Here is a 17,951-nt window from a genome sequence, read left to right on the forward strand (position 1 = left end):
TTGATTCTATTGAATCAATATCGGGGAATGAGATTCACTCTGGAGTACAAAAACATGGAAAATTTATTACCAAAGAATAAATTATAATAACATTCATACAGAAATGTTCTATCTGATCACATCAAATTGAGATTAATTCTCAGAAGAATGCAAAAATTTCCCTCACAAAGACCCATTTCCACAAAAGCCGGTTAAATTTCAATCCTGTTTAACTTCACATGAACCAAATCAGAGAAGACCATTTCAATAAGATGGATCTACCGGAATTAATCAGGATTGAGAATAACCCGGCTTTTTCGCAACCGGCACTAAGTACCTGAGTCAATGATTACAAAAGTTCAGCAGCTGAGTCATAATTTTGACACAGTCCCACACACATGAACTCGCTCAATCACCTCCATCAGACGACGAAATAATTATTATCAGCTGTTTTCCCAAGGATGAATAATAATTATCCTTTTAATGTCCTTCAGCGAGTTTTCCCAGGGATGAGACCTAGTGCAATCGAATCTATATATTATAAATCTACTATGTTTTGAATATCGTGAGAATCGTTAGAGCCGTTTCGAGATCCGGTGAAATACAAACATATAAACATCTAAACATATAAACATCTAAGTTGCTCGTTTAATAGTATAGGATTCACTATGAAGAGATAGCAGACCACGTGTGTCTTCAGCGTTATTGTCCTGTCACCAGCTGGATAAGATCTTTGGGTAATAGACTCTTATGCGCGTGAACACTAGCGTCAAGTGATCAATTTTCAAAGCGGCAAGGAAAGTTGTGTGAGTGCGCCATCACACCAGATTTTTTTAACGGTCTAATCAAGTGTGACCACTGTCACGTTGAAGGCGCTGTTTATTTCGCAAAACAGTTCATGTGAAAGTGGGAAGGAGAGATTCACTAACATGGATGTGGGAAGGAGAGAGAGTCACTAACATGGAGGTGGGAAGGAGCGAGAGTCAGTAATAGAAATGAAACAGTGGCTTGCTGGCTGATTCTTTGACGAGTGTAGCGGCGCAGACATCAAAGGCAGCTTCTGACAAGTAATTCAGATTCCAGGACCACATCATCAACCATGCAGCTGTTTGTGACAAGCGAATCTCTGTGACGACTGTGACAGCTCACTACTTCAATCATTATCACTGACCCACTCACTTCATATTCCCTCTCTCGGACATACACAAGTAGCGCCCAGCGGTCAAATGGGAGTGATACATGGCTCCGATACACAAGTTCACTGTTTACGTCGTGACGTCATCAATGCCAGTCACATTATTTGTCTGTCTCTCACCCTCACTCTCACTGGAAGTGATAACGGTATTTGAACTTTCCGACAACCATCTGGTTCATAACGACCATTCCTTTCCTATTCGACTCCAAAAGTGTTCCGTTGATTTAGCTCGACTTTTGACGAATTTTGAAATCATAAATACATCGAATTTCCAGCTCTGACAGTATGTTGAAAAGGTTGACGACCGGGAATCCCCCGGTTTGTCAAAACCATATCACCCCATCAACTTTTCGATAATTAGCACATATTGACTCTTTCAGGCTGTCACCATGAGTGAGAAAATGAACAGTGTTGATATGTTTGCTACGCTGAGTGACGGAGGTTCAAAGTTATTAGTGTTTGAAGGTTTTAAGTATTCAAAGAATATATCTTTATCTATCACCCACATCGTCTTTGTCATTGAAACAAAATCCACAAATGAAAAGTCAAAACATTAGAATGAATGATTGAGACGATGTGTCTGCTAGAACCAATTTGATTGATTGAGTACTTTATGTAGATTACAATATATACTGGCTTATACACTTTTATACAATAGCTTAAAATACAGCAAAATTATAGATGAATTTACATAATATAGACTAAAAAAATAATTATTGAACTGCATATGATATGAAAAAGCAATTTGTGATATAATAACTATAGATAATTATATTGTTATGCATCTACATAAATTGGCAGAGCTTTGGTCATATCAATGTCCATTCTTCGGAAAGAATATTCTAAGTATCTCTCCCACTAACTCTCTACCGAACAGAGATTTGACAGAGATTATTCATTCAAGATGGCTGTATCTTAATGAGTTCGTACAATCATGGTTCTAGCCCAATCTTTCAATATCAATCAGAATGTAATTATAGGATAGAAATATATCTTATTAACTTGGCTAATATGTTGTCATAATACAGCAGTGTTTTGCTTGAAGCTTCCTTAGGATACTGTAGTGAATTTGAATTTCTCTCCTTCAGTCGGGGAACGTAATGTCGGCTGCTAGTGAGAGCGAAATGGCATCACTCGTGATGACGTCACGGACGTTCACTTTGTTACGTTCAATCTGTGAGTGGCCAAACACATTCTGACCGCTGGGCGCAGATTGCACATTCCCATTCAGTTCATTATTCTCAAACCCCAAGCGTTGGAAACCCCCTCTCATTCATTTCAACACTGGTAATGTTTCGAGCACAGTGCCTGGGTATTTTTCAATTAATTTTTGTGGTCATTGCTGCTCACTGTCTGTGCAATCAGCTGGTGAATGGAGTGGATGAACTTACTATTTCATTCAACAAAATACATTCTAGGGGTATTCACAATGTTGGAGTTAGCTGGCTAAGTCGAGCTATTCGCTAACTCCTGCTATCTGCTAAGTCTGTGTTAACTCAATGCTATAGTGGTACGTTAGAAAAAAATTAACAGACGACACAGCAGATAGCGCAGGTTTGAGTCCGCTAACTCTAGCTATGTCTGTTGAAACGGCTGTAATATTTGGTAGCAAAAGTGAGGTTATAAACTTTGAGTTACACAAATTATTATCCGTTTGGAATGCTATTGCAGTTGGTTTTAGATGGGGCATTCACAATCCAAGTTATCAAATAGCACTTTAGCTGGCTAAAACAACATTGTGAATACTCCTTCTATATTCAACATAGCATTTCATATTTCTGAACGAGCTTTAGCGTGTACTCACTTTTGACTTACAGAAGACCTAAGTCGTTCGTTGTTCGTCTGTTTCTATGTTCTACAATAACTTGAGAAAGGATTGATCAATTAACATCAAATGAACACGTATCCTTCGAACCATTTTTTAGGTCAAGTTCGATGGACAACAAAATTGATTCAATCCTTCGTCTTTTTTCAGGATATAAAATCCATTATGCCATTATGTCATTATGGCATAATAACTGAGTATGGCATTAAGATCTCATTCAGCAAACCGAAGGTGATGGCTTTCCTGGGAAAATATCCATTAAGATCCAAAATAGTTCTCGATAATAAAGTCCATACTTCAAGTATTTGGGTTGTGATATAACCTATGAAAGGGACCAAATCTTGAATGTGAAATTGAATAGATTCCAATCCATTTGTGAAACAATAGATAGGACTTTGATGAACAGAGCCAGGAGAGAGACAAAACTTAAATTCTATAAGGTTATAGCTATTCCAACGCTCTTATGTGGCTCTGAATCTTGGATACCTCAGAAGAAAGAATGGAGTAGGTTACAGGCTGCCGAAATGAGGTTTTAAGAGCAGTGAAAGGTGCACAAGGGAAGATTGGCTCCATAATGTCGATATAAGAAGCGAGCTCATTATAATCTCCATATGGCAGAAGATTGAAGAAAATCAGCAAAACTGGAAAGATCATGTTGAAAGGATGGAGAGCGACAGGATTCCCAGGGCAGTCAGCGTGTTGTATAACCCGGTTGGGAGGAGAAGTGTGGGCAGACCCCGTAAAAGATGGATGTGATGGTGAGTTTGAAGTCGGAACAGGCAAATTGCCTAATCCTTGTAGGAAGAGGACGACGAAAAATAACATTGAAAGAGCAGAAGATGATTCTGATTCACCATTCAGTCAGCTGAAGAATAGATCACGTGCAATTACAACAGTTTTCCCATTCATAACATCAACTGAGGCTATTTGGAAACTATCACACAGACAGACCTTCATGCACTGACAATTCATGATTTCAACTGATTAATATGTAATTTACAACTTCCACATCAACTAAATGATACGGGTTGAGATATGAATGTGCGGTTTTCGCCATTCATTCTCTCTTGGAACTATGTATCCAAATCATGTATCTATATCGGGGAACTGCATTTCTCTGCAGTGTAAAAGCATTGAAAATTTGCAAGGAAAGATTGAATTTATAGTTTATATTTATTTATGCATTTTCTTAGTTGTACGATAATTTTTACAGTGATATGAGGAGGCACAACAGGCTTATGCCCAAAACTGTCCCTTTTCAAATTTATTCTACAGTCCAAATCAAAATCTAGGTTAAGCTAGTATCACTCATCAAAATAACAATTTATTCACACTTCAAAAAACAAACACATCATCAATTACAAATAGATATACTATGAATTCGATTTGGAATGATATACTATGTTTGCTACAATATTTGTTAATATACTATGTATTATTCTTCACTAACAGCATCTAGTTACTATTTTGTACTTTTTGAAGTGAACATGATTTCTAAAAAAAAAAAGAAATAAACGAAAACAAGTTTCTCTAGCTGATTTTTTTTCTCGTGAGATCAGCTGGATGATCCCACACACATGAACTCGTTCACTCTCTTCCATTACGGTATTGACAGACGACAAAATTTCCAGCTGTTTTTCCAAGGACGTATTTATCCTTTTAATGTTCTCCAGCGAGCTATCCCAGGGTTGAGATCTAGTGCAATCGAATCTTCATATCATAAACCTACTTTGTTCCAAATATCGTGAGTATCGTTAGAGCCGTTTTCGAGATCCGGTGAAAAACAATCATATAAACATTAAAACATCTAAACATATGAACACAAATTGCTCATTTGATAGTATAGGATGAATCTGGATTCATGGGAGGGACAAAGATTTTGAAGTGAGAGAGTAATTTTTAATTTTTAATAGGAACCCCAATGAAACCTACTATCAGTATTATTCTTGTAGAAGAAATATTCAGCTGTTTCCATAATTCTAACCAACTCTGCCTAATTAAAAGTTACGGATTCAAGGGATAACAATACCTAGGGGGTCACTGGTATATTGAATATACAAATTTTTGATACATTTCATATTGGACAGAATTTTCTGGTTGGCCAACCTCAGATTATGACCCAACAAAGTAATAATAGCCAGAATTATCGCCAACATCCGTAACGGACTGGCACCCTGAGAAGAACATATTGGACAAAATAATATATTCCACATTCAGATGGAAATTACTAGGATATTGTTGCCGGGCTGACAAATAATTTTCCAATAATAGCGCTCACCGAATTTCATACCTGTTCACCCTGTCAATATTTTGCAGTAGCAGAAGTCTTCGGGCGATTTACAGCATCCAATTTGGCTTTAGTTTGATGATAATTATTATTCCTCATTCTATTGTCTGCTCTGGTCAAATATGAGAGTTCCAATCATTCTGTATCTGGCTGCTCAACCCAAAATATATAATAATGATTATTATTGATAATTATTATTAAACGAAAATTAAATATAATTCCTATTCATGTAATAATGTTTGTCATGTTAATAATGTGGTATTGACAATATCCTATTATATTAAGCGAGCAATATCTGTGTTTATATATCTGGTTATTTTTATATCTGGTTATTTTCATATCTGGTTATATTTATATCTGGTTATGTTTATATCTGACTATTTTTATATCTGGTTATTTATGTTAACAGATCTCGAAAACGGCTTTAACGATAAGATTTTCACGAAATTTGGAACATAGTAGGTTTATGATATAAAGATTCGATAGCACTGGGTCTCATCATTGAGAGAACTCGCTGAACGACATTGAATTGATAATTCATCCTTGGCTGAAACAGCTTTGGATAGTGGAAAAGTGAGTATGTGAAAAATCAAAATATCGCATCCCCGAAATTCATAAGATGACGTATAGCCAGCTGATAAATATGAACACGATCATTTTAGAGAATTGTGTTCTATTTATCAATCAATAAAATCTGGTGTGGTACACTCACACAACTTTCCTTGCTCATTGAACTGTGAGCCTCATTCTTAAACGACAATAATTTAGAGAAATAACATAATGACGATTGGCGGCAACATAATTATTTGAAACTACGATCAGACTACTGTATATGTGTGTATATAATTGTTTTCAGAGTACTTTTTCCTTTGTGTATATTGTGAAATCCGATGATTTTTTAAAAGTCGTCAAAACAGCTGTTCTACAGATGAAATATCTCGACTATGTGTTGTTTTTATAGACTGCTCTACCTACCTACCTCATGCACGAGAAGGAGGTTACAAAGTCCATTTCTCAAGGATGGGGTGAACCCCCATTAGTTTCCCAGAAAGGAGACTCATGCCGGTTGATGGAGCTGATAAATAACTATACAGAGTATGAATTTGAAATAAATCAGTCGAGTAATTTTTGAGAAAATCGTGAAAAACATGGTTTTCCAGTAATTATCCGCCATTTTTCTCGAGAATATTACGAAGCTCCTGCAATTTTCCTAGAAATGAGACTCATGTCAGTTGATAGGGCTTATGAATAGCTATCCATGGTATAAATTTAAAGAAAATCGTTGGAGCCGTTTTTGAGAAAATCGTGAAAAACATGGTTTTCCAGTAATTATCCGCCATTTTTCTCGAGAATATTACGAAGCTCCTGCAATTTTCCTAGAAATGAGACTCATGTCAGTTGATAGGGCTTATGAATAGCTATCCATGGTATAAATTTAAAGAAAATCGTTAGAGCCGTTTTTGAGAAAATCGTGAAAAACATGGTTTTTTAGTCATGGTTTTTATCCGCCATTTTTCCGCCATCTTGAATTGAATTTTATTGACTTTCTTATTGTCGGGTCCTCATGGTATAAGGACCTTAAGTTTAAAATTTCAAGTCAATCGGTTAATTAGGAATGGAGTTATCGTGTTCACAGACATACACACATACACACACACACACACACACACACACAGACACACACACACACAGACCAACAACCAAATATCATGTTTCTGGACTCAGGGGACCTTGAAACGTATAGAAAACTTGAAATTGGGGTACCTTAATTTTTTTTTGGGAAGCAATACTCCCCTTACCTATGATAGTAGGGCAAGGAAAGTAAAAATCTGGTGTGGCGCACTCACACACTTCCCTTGCCGTTATGAGAATTGATCACCTGACGCTAGTGTTCACGCGCATCTCAAGTCTACTTATAAACAAATATCTAAGCCAGCTGGTGACAGGACAATAACGCTGAAGACATACGAAGACTGCTATCTCTTCATAGTGGATCATTTAATAGAATCAACAGTTGCCAAGTATGCAATTGGATAATCACATTTTCTCGAATTTCAAGCTTATTTTCAATTTTAGGTGAAAATCTTACGAAACAATAATTGTAGAGATTTTAGTGCTTAATCTTTTCCACTTGAATTTTTTTGTTTGAAATGTATTAGAAGCCTGATAATTGGGAATCTATAATCAAACTTTGCATAGATGGGGCGGAGCTCCTGAAATTTTTACAGATATGGGACTCGTGGCAGTTGATAGAGCTTATCAATGAATGTTTCAGGTATAGATTAAATTAAAATCGTTGGAGCCGTTTTCAGAAAAATCGCGAAAAACCCTGTTTTTTAAAACATTTTCTCCTTACATTGTAAGGACCTTAAGTTTCAAATTCCAAGTCATTCCGTTAATTGGGAGATGAGATATCGTGTACACAGACGCACATACACTCATACACACACACACATACAGACCAATACCCAAAAAACACTTTTTTGGACTCAGGGGACCTTGAAACGTATAGAATTTGGAAATTGGGGTAGCTATTTTTTTTTCAGAAAGCAATACATTCCTTACATTATGAGAGCTTGAGATTTGATTAAATATCTCTCCAAATCATTGAATGGATTGAAATAAGAATACCTAATGTGTGTTGAATGTGCGGTGGCAATTCATAATGATCGTATGGATTAATAATCTAGAATCATTATTATCAAACAAAAATCCTAATTGAAAGCTGTAATCTCCCTTGAGACTTTTGCTAGTGCAAATATTGACAACAGGGATGGAAATTCGATGATAACTACTATCCAAGAACTATTAGCCAGCTTGTTGTCAACATTTAGTCTTCGAGGTTCGATTTACAGCATTTAATTAGGATTTTTCTTCAATGATAACAGTTATTATTCATAAGTTATTAGCATTATTTGAACAAATCGAATTTCTGATTCATTTCCATCTGTGATCTAGGATCAGTGAGTTGTCACGCAAATCATTAAGATAATGCAAATGCGATTATTGATAAATCTGATGAATACTAGCTTTCATATTAATAATATCTATCAGCAATGCATATAGTTTATGATAAGACCAGAAACATGTCAGAAATTCTTCTTAAATGTTGGGAGAGTATTTGGAGTCAGAGAGAGAAAGAGACAGAGAGAGAGAGAAAATAATCTAGAGAGGGAGAGAGAGAATGATTTACAGAGAGAAAACGACTGGGAAAGAGAGAGAGCACTCTCACGCACATCAAAAGTAAAGCAGAGCACAGTTTCCGTTGACTGGGTTTTCCACCATCCATTATCAAGTGAAGCTTCAGATTCTGCTTCAGAGACCTCATGCCTTTTCATCATTATTGGTCCACCGAATGGTCGGCGCTGAAGCGAGAGAGTGAAGCAATGAGAGAGGGAGAACATGATAGAATTGGTGTGGCAGCGGAGATGAATGTAGGGATGAGATCTGACTATTTTGCAGAGAGAGAGAGAGAGAGAGAGAGAGAGAGAGAATTGATTGACAATATATATAAGAGGGATAAAGAGATATAATCCTGTACTATTAAACGAGCACTTTTGGTTCATATGTTTGTATTTTGGATCTCGAAAACGGCTCTAACGATTCTCGCGGAATTCAGAACATAGGTTTATAATATAAAAATTCGATTGCACTAGGTCTTATCCCTGGGAAAACTCGCTGAAGGACACTGAAAAGATAATTATTATTCATCCTTGGAAAAACAGCTGATAATAATTATTTCGTCGTCTGTTGATGATGGAAATGAGTGAGCGAGTTCATGTGTGTGGGACTGTGTCAAAATTATGACTCAGCTGTTGAACTTTTGTAATCATTCAATTAGGTACTTATTGCCGGTTGAAAAAAGCCGGGTTATTTCCAATCCTGATTCATTCCAGTAGATCCATCTTTTTGAAATGGTCTTCTCTGATTTGGTTCACGTGAAATTAATCAGGATTGGAATTCAACTACCTTTTGTGCAACCGGGCCCTTGTAAGGGAAATTTTGCATTCCTCTAGGAATTAAACTCAATATTCTGTGATTAGATAGAACATTTCTGTATGAACTATGAATGTTATTTTAAATAACAAGCAAGGGCTTGTCTGCAGATGGAAATTGGGATTTTCGTTTGATGATAATAATATTAAGTGAGGGATTTTTATAATTTCTTCTTTTGTAATAAATTTTCTATGCTTTTGTACTCCAGAGCGAAGCCCAGTCCCCGATATCAGTGAGGTAAACACAAATAAAGAGATATAATAGTGAGGTGAAGAGAGATAAAATAGAAGGAAGAATTAATGTAGAGGTAGAGAGTATTATAGTAGAGATAGTAGAGAGAGAGGCTACAATACAGAGAATAGGAAAAGGATAGAGTCTGTTGGAATGGAGGGCAAGCATTCAAGATGCTTGCATTTACAAATATAAAATTTGAACCGTGCTTAAACGCCACTTTAACCAATCGGAACCTTCTTAAAAAAAACCTTTTTCCATTATTTATCCTGGCATATAATCACAATTGAAATTTAGCTGGCTTTTGTGCAATCGGGCTCAAGTTATGGACGTTTTTCATAGTCGACACTGTAGTGTGCTGCGGGTTGCATATACGTACTTTCCAAGGAGCTACATTCATGAAATTCCAGTTTCAGATTGAAATAATTTAATTATTTTCCTCATTATTATAGTTAGAGATCTAACAAGGATATAGATCATCGGAAGTATACATGATCAGTCGATATTACGTAAGGCTTTCAGTAATTTTTCTTAGCAATATAATTTGAACCAAATTGTTGCAAGGCATTTTTTGATAATGTTTTCGTATGTCTTGATATTTTATTATTTTTTTTACAGAAAAGCTAGTTGACCGAGCGGAGTGAGGTCTAAGATTCAAGTCGACGGTTTGTCATTTCTCCTTATGTTTAAATGTTTGTGTTAAGAATACTCGAGAGATAAGAAAGACAGAATTGTTCATGCAGTTCCCCTTCCCACGCTTCACCCTCATTGCTGTTGGAGAAGAAGGCTTCTCCCTCCACAACCTCAGTCTTCAGCACTCGGCTGACCCATAAACAACCATCTCTCTCAAAGAACGGCACCGAATGCCTGGCCTGCTTCAACGTGGACGGGGATGGCGTTGAGGAGCTCGTGACGGGCTGGTCTAGCGGCAAAGTGGACGCCCGCAGCAGTCGGACGGGAGAGGTCATCATGCGGGACGTGCTTTCGCAGCCCATTGCGGGACTGGTGTGCGGAGACTACAGCAAGGCGGGCACCAGTCAGCTGATTGCTTGCTCCTACGCTGGTGGAGTGAGAGGCTACGATTCGAGCAGTATCAACAAAGATGAGTCTTTACAAATGGAAACTGTCCACGATCTTTTCGCTAAGAAACAGGCGCTGCTTCTCGAGTTGAAAAACTACACATCTGATCCTTCCACTATTGGAATACCGGCCAACACAAGATTGCTAACAGAAATATCCACATGCCAGACATCTAACCAGCACAAGGGAGGCCACATAGTGCTAGCTCTATCCACCAGTTTGAATGTTTAAATGTTTATATGTTTATATGTTGCGCATTCACGGCGAAACGCGGTAAAGGATTTTCATGAAATTTGACAGGTGTGTTCCTTTTCGAATTGCGCGTCGACGTTTAAACAAGGTTTTTGGAAATTTTGCATTTCAAGGATAATATGAAAGGATAAAGGAGCCTCCTTCATATGCCAATATTACCGTAAAAATCAGACTATAGAATTATTCATCATAAATCAGCTGTCTAGTGGACTATAATACTACCCGTTCAAAAACATCGAACATCTTGATAATGTATCTTTCCATCAACGTTGTAGACAGTTGCAGCCAGACCTGATAACGCTCTCTCACTCACATACCGGGATGACACGTCACGATACGATAGGACAGAAAGCTCTATGTTTATTTAGGATTTTTTCTAGACATTTTAAATTGATAAATTATTTATTAATTTTTGAGAAAACATAACAACAGGTCAATATAACTTACTGAGCGCGAGGTCTTCTGTTCACAGAACTACTAGTAATTTAAACAAGAACTTGGAAATTATGTATACTTTTCCCAACAATACTATCTACTTGTGAACGAGTGCATGTGTGTGGGATCATCCAGCTGATCTCACGAGAAGAGAAATTCAGTAAGAGAAACTTATTTTCGTTTATTTCTCTTTTTAGAAAACATGTTCACTTCAGAAAGTCCAAAATAGTAACCAGATGCTGTTAGAGTAGAATAGTACATAGTATATTAACAAATATTGCGGCAAACATAGTAAATCGAATTCATAGTATATCTACAAATTTTGTGATTGATGATAGGTTTGTTTTTCGAAGTGTGAATGAATTTTGTTATTTCGATGAGTGATTTGGACTGTAGTATAAATTTGAAAAGGGACAAATAAATGAGAAAATGGATAAATAAATATAAGCTATAATTTCAATCTTTCGTTACAAATTTTCTATGCTTTTACACTCTAAAGCAAAGCTCGGTCCCTCGATATTAATATGATTAATTGGAAGCACGAATAACTTCATAAAGCACTCTTTACCTTGTCACACCGTAGTTTTGTGGGTGAATTAAGTTCAAATTTAGATATTTCATTGAGCTCTAGTAAGATCCACTTCAAACTGTCAGCAATCCTCCACAATAGCATCGATGCTTCTCATTAAACCAATGCTGACAGTTTGAAGTATATGATGATTATTTCAGGAAAATTAGAGTGCGGTATTCAATAGTTGACTTTATGGTAATATTTAGAAGCTTGCTGGCAATTCTCGACCAATCATCAGCCTCCACGGATGTATTGAGTGATGTGGGACTTTATCTAGCTTGTTGGAAATTCTCGACCAATCATCAGCCTCCACGAATATATTGAGTGATGTGGGAAAAATATTTTGTTCGTTGCGGTATTCCAATTTGTGCTCATTGGATTCTGCAATCAGTTAGTGAAGTGTTCTAACAAGTGAAGTGTTCTCCTCAATTATTTTGTGTAGACTTTAATTGTGCGCTTTTTCAAGAAGGTAAGAAGAGAAAAAACCTTTTTTTGATTAAGATTTTCGAAAAGAAGTATAGCATATTCGTAAATAGGCCTAGTACTAGAATATCTCATATTGATTCACAAAATGTTTTGTATTTTGGAGTAAGTTTTTGTATTCGTATTTTCATCTCGGATGTTTGTTATACATTTTAAAGCCTGATGAGTTGATTCAAATTGTATGTTTCTTCCAAACTCTGTGGAATTGTGGAATTTTTTTTATTTATTGATTTATTATTTCATCACATTACATCATAATATTGAGAATACTCCCATTTGATAGGTGATTTATCAAATAATTGCAACCTTAGAACTAAGTGGGATTTTTAACAGGTAAAATGAACAGTAACAGTATATAAGATATTATATAACAAAGTGTAGCCTATATTAGGTCTTTCATTATTCTTAGTCCTGAAAATAGAGCAAATGTGAGCATTTTACTTAGTGTCATTGAGTGCATAGTTTATGATTAATTGAATTCTGCCACCGAGTAGTACGTTTTATCAACTAAGATTCTTTTCATAGATTTCTTGAAAAGCTTTGGAGATTTGATTTTTCAAATTTATTATATAATCTTAATCCTGAATAAGAGTGATATTTCTCACTGTCTGTCGCATGTCTATTGACTGGGTAAAACAGCAAATGCTGGTTGCGTGTGGAGTAATCATGTCTCTCTGTGCAAAATTGATATTTATTGATATTACTCTTGATGAAAATTAATAACTGATAAATTAATGTAGATTGCAGGCAAGGTTAGAATCTGAGAATTTTAAATTATATTCATTATGAGAGATGTGTTGCTGAGCAATTGGAAAGATAATTGCTATCTGAATAACAAAATATGAGGAACATATTTATTGATGTCGTGAATAATTTTATTAAATCCATTATATTGAAATTATATTTCAAAATGACCCAAGAAAATTGACTTATTTTCTGCTCTATTTTGTCCTTTTTGTTTTTTATTCAAGGTAAATAGATTTTATTGTGCTGTACCTGTAATCTAAATCATAGTACAATATTATGTACTATTACTTATTAGGCCTACTACAAGGATAAATATGATTTGTTCTCAAAACACAACGAACTTATTGCAATAGAAGGAACTAGATTGAGTACATCCTCTATTTTTATTTCCTTGCCCTATTACCATAGGTAAGGAAAGTATAGCTTTCCGGAAAAAAATAAGGTACCCCAATTTCTGAATTTCTATATGTTTCAAGGTCCCCTGAGTCCAAAAAAGTGGTTTTTGGGTATTGGTCTGCATGTGTGTGTGTGTGTGTGTGTGTGTGTGTGTGTGTGTGTGTGTGTGTGTATGTGGGTCTGTGTACACGATGTCTTATCTCCCAATTAACGGAATAGCTTGAAATTTGGAACTTAAGGTCCAAACAGGAACAATTTCGATCAGTTTGATCAATTTTAGATCAGTTTGGTCAATTGTTCAAACTGAACAATTTGATCAGTTAAAAAAATTTCGAACAATTTCCGACAGGAACAATTCGATCCAATGCAATTCAAGATGACGAAAATGTTGTCAAGAATAGGTTTTTTGCAATTTTCTCGAGAACGGCTCCAACGATTTTGTTCAAATTTTTACCTAAAATAATCATTGATAAGCTATATCAACTGCTACAAGTCCCATATCTGTAAAAATTCCAGGAGCTCCGCCCCATCTATGCAAAGTTTGGTTTTAGATTCCTAACTATCAGGCTTCAGATACAATTTAAACAAAAAATTCCAAGTGGAAAAGATTAAGCATGAAAATCTCTACAACTGATGTTATGTAATATTTTCACCTAAAATTGAAAATAAGCTCGAAATTCGAGAAAATCTAAACAAAAAATTCCAAGTGGAAAAGATTAAGCATGAAAATGTCTACAACTAATGTTCAGTAACATTTTCACCTAAAATTCAAAATAAGCTCGAAATTGGAGAAAATGTTATTATTTCAATTGCAAACTGTTGATTCTATTCAATCAATGAAGAGAGAGCAGACTTCGTGTGTGTCCAGTGTTTTTGTCGTGTCACCAGCTGGTTTGGATCTTTGAATAGTAGACTTGAGATGCTCGTGAACACTAGCGTCATTTTTATAACGGCAAGGGAAGTTGTGTGAGTGCGCCACACCAGATTTTTTAATGGAATTCAATTTTCTATATTTTAGGTTCCTTCAGAATAACGGCTGACGTGTATCAAATAAGCATGTTGAAGGTGATGAATCTGTTATTGCTTACGTTATCGATGAATATACTCATGTGTATTCCATCAAATGCGGTAAGTAGGTTCACTTACTATGCATACTATGCAATTTATTAATATGTGTTGATAAATTATTCTTGTTCAAATAACTGAGACTCCTATCCAAATAACATTTTCGAAGTGGGCAAAAACGTTTTTTTCCATACCAATCATTCTATTCATCTGTTCATTGTTTAATTATTTGGGTCATTTGACAATTGATTTCACGAACCTTGTGATTCACGAAGAATGCTCGAAAAAAACTCAACATTTTATGTATTATTTTTTATTATCACTGTATTATATAATTTAGCTTTTTCTTTGCCTCAAGAGTTGAGTATTATAATTATCAAGTTCGGCTCAACTTAGGCTGACGGCAAAATGACATGGCTGATGAACTGTTTACTTCTGATTTACTTTTACTAATTCTGGACTCAAGATTTTGTCATCATACATGACATGATCCATATCTATATATATGAAAGCGAAATGGCACTCTCTCACTGACTGACTGACTCACTCACTCGCAGAACTAAAATTCTGCCGGACCAATAACGTTCAAATTTGGTAGGTATGTTCAGTTGGCCCTTTAGAGGCACACTAAGAAATCTTCTGGCGATATTTTAACTCTAAGGTGGTTTTTTAAGGATTTAAAGTTTTTTTAGCATGTATATTCCTCTTATTCTCTAATTATAATATTGAAAATGTCCATACCATATGTCAATATAGAACTATAATCTAGAGAGAGTACCTCTTCGAAACAGTTGTTCTGGTAACTAAATTAGAAATTTTGTCAGGTTGGCATTGAGTTGAGTTGACTTTGTTAGGTTGGCACCAAGTTGAAGATTGAAATGCATAATTATATCCAGGACCTCCTAAATTCCAATTTATCCAATTAGCCAAAATTAGCGTTTTCTTAGCTTTTCTGCGATTCCTCACATTCTTCAATAATTGATGGAAATATATCAAAAAAAATTCAGTACACAGGATTAGCTGAGGTGGAAGAATTTTGTTCGCTAAAGATACGCCGATATAGTAACAGGTGTTTTTCGAGATCAAATTGACATAATACGTTCAAATTCGGTACAGAGGTTCCGCTGAGGTCTACATGCAGGCGAGCGAAGTGAGCCCGCTGATCTCATTTCTGGACAATCCAGTCGGGGGTCAAGAATTCGGTACAGAGGTTCCGCTGAGGTCTACACGCAAGCGAGCGAAGCGAGCCCGCTGATATCACTTTTGGACCATCCAGTCGTGGGTAGACGGATATGGCGAGCGAAGCGAGCCGGACGGCTAGTTTATTTATAATTTCTGAATAACATTTTTCAGAGTTGGAAGTTAGTAGAGTTTGGAATTAATTATAATTGACGTAATATTGTTAAATTGATATAATTTGCAACATTTATGTTATGAACGTGTGCTATGTCACGTTCATCAGTTGAGTATAAAGGCAATTTATGATTCAACTACATGCGTCATAGGTACACACTATAGTGAATTAATTGGCTTTTGTTCTGCAAATCAAGGTCTTGTTTTAAGATCAAATAAATTGAATCAAATCACATAAAAAACTTCTTGAATTTACTTTTCGAGACCCATATCCGTCTGTTAGTTAACAGGTGATTGTCTCAGGTATTACTCACCTGAATGGATCTTTGTCATACGCAGGCTGTCTCAGTCCGGGCAGTTTAAACTGTATTTTAAATAGTATTTTCCAAGATTGAGGATCTTGTGAGGAGAGGTGGTATCTCAGACATTCATCTTGTGAAAGTTTATATTTCATATTGTAATATCGGGTGCAGACCCAGGGATCAGGATCCATGAAGGGGAAGTTCAATGATAGGGATTTTCAGCTCACCACAATAATGAATAAATGAATAAATGAATGAATAAATGATTTATCTCCTCCTCAAATTACAAATTACAAAAGTAGAAATTAAATATTATCTTGGAAATTATACTGATCACGTATCAGTTGTGTGATCAGATAATCAAAGTATAATTAACAAGGTAAAAACATTATCAACTCAAATAATAAATATAAAAATAAAAATAACTTGTATGAAAAAATAAAATAAAAGCTGTGATTCTAGTCTAGGTGATTAAGATTGCTAAAAAATACTGAAACTACTGCCTGTAGCGCATGAGATAAAATACGAATAAATTGAACAGCCCAGAAAACCAAAAACTGAATAAATGAAATGCATCTAAATGTAATAATTAATATATACCGTACATGCCTTAGTGGAATAGTGATTCAATGAATAATAATATTTTTATGAGATGGTGCAGTTGAACATGCTAGCTCAACCTGAATCATATCTAACAACATTTCTAACCATCCATACTTCGTTCACTGTAAATACCAGCTCTTTGCTCTCTCACAAAAGATAATATAGGAATCACATCTTCTCATTCAATTGAAAATTTATTGGAAATATAAGGTCCTAAGTACATAAACGAGTGCCTAAAATTTCCCTGCTCACCTTGGTGTCCTACACAGTAGCTGGTTAACGCTTCTCATATTGTAATAAAGATTTCCCGTTCCACAGTTTCCGCTTTTCAAATAAAACAATTTTAAAACTTTGAAAACGAATAAATTTTGGATAGGCATTATTTTCAAATTTACATACAGAGGAAAAGAACTCTCTCTTACATTTTCAAACATTATCAATCTCATATAATGATTCTGGGTTATTCTTAACCTTTTGAAAATAGTTTTAAAAGTTCCACCCCAACATACCAAACCATACTGTATTGAGATTGGATGAGAGCATAATAACATGTTTTCATTAGCTGCTCATCGCAAATGCTTCTCAGGAAATAGAACTTTCTTATTGCTCTTCTAACATTTACATGCAGATTCTGAATATGAGTTCTCCATGACATTTTCTCATCATAAGTTGAACCCAAGTACTTGAATGACTTTACCTTAACAATTTCTTCACAGTCACAATTATCACGATTGTCACAATTTTGTGTATGATAAATAATTGGGCCTGCAAAATTGAATGCCTTGAAATCGAAATTGATATATTTTGTCTTTGCAACGTTTACTCTCGTTCTATTCATTGTGCACCACTCTTGAAGGATTTTCAGTCATAGATAATATTATTTTGTACAGTCTCTTTATTTTTATTGGAATAAAAAAAGGCAATATCGTCAGCAAAAGCCTGAATGTGACCATGAAAGTTTTTTGTAAGCAAATCGTTGATAAATAAAATGAATAAAATAGCAGAGGATATTCATAATAACTAGTAGTTCTGTGAACAGTGGACCTCGCGCTCAGTAAGTTACATTGACCTGTTGTTATGTTTTCTCAAAAATTGATGATTAATTTATCAATTTAAAATGTCTAGAAAAAATCCTAAATGTACATAGAGCT

The 17,951-nt window shown here is 35.4% G+C and overlaps 1 long non-coding RNA gene across 1 annotated transcript; it reads left to right on the forward strand.

The window, feature by feature from the left end:
• The first annotated feature begins 12,169 nt into the window (after positions 1 to 12,169).
• Positions 12,170 to 14,605, forward strand: LOC111061099. The gene is made up of 2 exons (XR_002606716.2): positions 12,170 to 12,320; positions 14,496 to 14,605. It is a non-coding gene; the product is annotated as an uncharacterized LOC111061099 (long non-coding RNA).
• Positions 14,606 to 17,951: the final 3,346 nt, after the last annotated feature.

The sequence above is a fragment of the Nilaparvata lugens genome, chromosome 9 (assembly GCF_014356525.2).
Source record: "Nilaparvata lugens isolate BPH chromosome 9, ASM1435652v1, whole genome shotgun sequence".
In the NCBI taxonomy this organism is placed as follows: domain Eukaryota; kingdom Metazoa; phylum Arthropoda; class Insecta; order Hemiptera; family Delphacidae; genus Nilaparvata; species Nilaparvata lugens.